The sequence below is a fragment of the Lactuca sativa genome, chromosome 5 (assembly GCF_002870075.4).
Source record: "Lactuca sativa cultivar Salinas chromosome 5, Lsat_Salinas_v11, whole genome shotgun sequence".
Lineage (NCBI taxonomy): Eukaryota > Viridiplantae > Streptophyta > Magnoliopsida > Asterales > Asteraceae > Lactuca > Lactuca sativa.
In genome coordinates this window covers 276,664,919-276,668,400 of record NC_056627.2, presented here as the reverse complement: position 1 = coordinate 276,668,400, position 3,482 = coordinate 276,664,919, and the positions used below count along the sequence as shown (strand labels likewise).

Sequence of the window (3,482 nt, the reverse complement as noted above, 5' to 3'; positions counted from 1 at the left end):
ATCTTCAGTGGCAGCGTACGCGGCTCCCCTCGTGACATCATTCCTAGGGTTGTGGTATTCTCTATAGTGTTTAGAGAATTCTTCAATCAATTCTTTAATCACCGGGGGTGGCTTCTTTGTAAGTGGGCCTTGTGAGTCTAGCAACTGCCGGGTTGTGACATTGACTCCATCATAAAAGATGGAAACTTCTTGCTGGCTGTTTAGATCGTGGTGTGGGCAATTTCGTAGCAGACTTTTGTACCTCTCCCATGCTTCATATAAAGATTCTCCAGCTTGTTGTTCAAAGTTTGCAATGGCCTTCTTGAGTTTGGCTATTTTGGATGGTGGGCAAAAGTGATCTATAAATTCTTCCTTCATCTTGGCCCAAGTAGTGACTGACCCGGGGGGAAGTGATTTGAGCCAGTCTTTAGCAGCACCCTTGAAGGTTACCGGAAGCATCCGAAGTAGTTGAGTTTCGCGAGTTACATTTGGAATGTTGAAATAATCAGCAACATCATTTACTTCATCCAAATGTTTGTAGGCATCTTCGTGATCTTTCCCATAGAAAGGTATTTCCTTGAGCGCAGCTAGGATATGACCTTTTAGCTCGAAGGTAGCAGTTGCGGGAATTGCGGGTTGCACAAGTCCCGGGCCATGGTCGTCGCGCATCCTCTTCTTCCATTCCCCCATGGGAATTTCATCAATGTTAGCCATAGTGAATGCTAACTCTTTCTCCGATTCGGTTTCTTGTTCGTACGTTGCCTCCTCTTCTTCCTCGGTCTCGTATCCAATATCTTCTTGAATTGGCTCCTCAATTGTCAAGGAAGCGCTAGAAACTCCTGATTTACTGCTCTTCTTTTTCCCAAAAACAGTCTTCAAGTTGGACAATGGTGATTTCTTTGGTGTGCTTGAACTCTCCACGTCCTTCCCTTTGTTTCTTTTTAATTCGGATTCGGGATCTTCAAACGGGGGTACCAGTGGTGTGTTTGCTCCTCTGGTCATGAGAGTCCTGAAATTAATCAAATAAAAAGAACATAAAAAGAACAAAAAGATGGTAAAAAAAATTGCTGGTTAAACTGCTACTCGCCGAGTAGGTGCGAGTGCACTCGGCGAGTATCAGTTATATTTCGAAAAAAAAATTTAAGTTTTAACTTAACTAAAATAGATACTAAAACCTAATTACTAGTTACTAATTTGCAATAAATGAACTTTATGCAAGTAAACTCACACAAAGGATCGAAAAAATTAGGAATTAGCTTAATTATTTAGAACCGTTCCCCGGCAACGGCGCCAAAAACTTGATGTGTGTAAAACCAACTAGTTTTATCCCTACTTTTTATTAGTAATTTGAGCACACAAAGGCAGTGAACCTGTCTTTAAGTGGTATAGATTGATAAATAAGGTATCGAACTCAGGGAACGGACAATTAAACTAATAGCTAATTTTAACTAAAACAAATAATAAAAGTAAAGGGTTTTTCTCTAGTTTTGCAAGACTAGAAACTTAAACAAACTAAATTACTAATTAACTAAAGCAACAACTATTCACCAAATTTGATAAAGATGTTTCTATTTAGGTTCAACCAATTCACTCCTATGGTTATTTAAGTTAAGGTGGATTAATTGCTATTGGTTACCAATGATAATAGTTAGGTTCATGTTCATTACTCCTAACTCTTAGACAATTGACTAATTTAAGCATTGATCAAGTGTTTAAACTAATTAATTCCCTAGATTAATTATTTGGATTAAATAAGATTTGTAATGGTCAATTAAGTTATTAATTCAATTAACCTCTTGTTGATGGTTTCTCAAACAAGCTCACACATTAATCTTCCTATTTTCTTATTAATCTTAGTTTCATAATCATTACTTCTAAGCATATATTTTAGCATTCACATAGACATATGAGGTTAACAATTAAGTGATGTTCATGCAACCTAATTGCCTTCCAATTAACAGAAAATAGTAGTGATTAATACATAAGGTTCTTTAACAAACTTAATTTAATAAATCACCAATAGACAATTAAACAAGAATCAATAATTAAACCATAGGAGTTCTTTGGTATTCCCCAAACAGAAACAAAAAACGAATTTAGCTCATAGTTGTATTAGAAACAAGCATAAAAACAAAGTTTATGAAAGCAAACATGTTTAATTCCTAAGTCTAAGTGGTAGAATTAACCTAATTGCTTGAATTCTTCCAATTCTTGAAGCCTAGGGTTCCTTAGCGCCTTCTGAACCTTTTAGTCGCAGCTGATCCTTCAAAAATCGCCAGGAATACCTTCTTATGGAATAAGGATTCGTCTTTTATAGATATCCTAAAACAGAGGGTACTCGGCGAGTAGCAGAATCAACTTGCCGAGTAGGTCCATACTTATCCGTCTTGAATTTGCAATTGTAGTTATATTCTGGCATATCGTCGGGCACTCGCCGAGTAGGGTCGATCTACTCGCCGAGTAGGACTCCTTCTTTCACTCTTTTATCTTCACTTGCTTTCCTTTTCTCCTTTTTGCCTCCAAACATATCTTTTGGACTGAAAACACAATTCACAACATTTTAAGCACCTTTTGTCCACATTATTCTCATAATCAATCAAAAATAACTAAGAATATACGTTAAATAATTAACTAATTATGCACATATCAGAAGTAATGGAGGAAACATTGTGAAAGTCTGAGAGATAGATGTCATGTGATGGAAGTTTTTCTTTCACATACAAATAAACACACCACAAGACATACACGCATATCACATCACACACACAACATATCAAATAAAGTACCATATCAGATCACACAAAAACTTCAATTTTTCATCAAGTAGAAAAGAGAAAACAACATCTTCATGACTAACCTAATTGTGGTGCATGGAATCCCAAAGTCCACTAGATTAAAAATTTATGAAAATGGCCTAAGTTCGTATTACCCAAAAAAACAGGAAACAAAGATAGAGATATTTTATTTAGAAGACTTGAGCAGTTGTCGTGATGATTCCCTCAGAGCAAATACTCAAAGCTTTTTTGTTATCTTCAGAAAAGGATGAGCTATGAAAATCAAGAGTCTGATTTTGTTAACATCATAGTTACAAAAAATTGTCTCAGACCAAAAGCAAACGGAAAATAAATAAAGTACCAGAAAGAGGAAAAAAGAGGAAGACAAAAATACGAACCAGGGACATTAGATATGAAGAAAAGGTAGATCAAATTTCTATGTGTCCTATACTCCACCTAAACTTACTCCTTTCCAGCTTCTTTTTCCAGTTTCTACATGGACTTCAATAAAGCCACATCCAAAATCAAAGTAATAGAAAACACCCAATCAGGTTTATCCTGATTTGGAACTTGAATAAATCTTGAATTCGATGAGATAGAAAAAGGAGATGGGGAAGTGGAATCAAGATACCAACTCTAACATGAAACCCAAACCCCAAAAAGAAAAAGTCGCCTGAGAAGATAAGCGAAGGAGAAACATATGGGGATCTTGAGAGAAGTTATCACTAA

General features: G+C 36.1%; 1 non-coding gene across 1 annotated transcript; it reads left to right on the top strand.

Annotated features, from left to right (window-relative positions):
- The first annotated feature begins 202 nt into the window (after nt 1–202).
- LOC128126487 (small nucleolar RNA R71) lies at nt 203–309 on the top strand. Its single transcript, XR_008224483.1, has one exon. It is a non-coding gene; the product is annotated as a small nucleolar RNA R71 (small nucleolar RNA).
- Nucleotides 310–3,482: the final 3,173 nt, after the last annotated feature.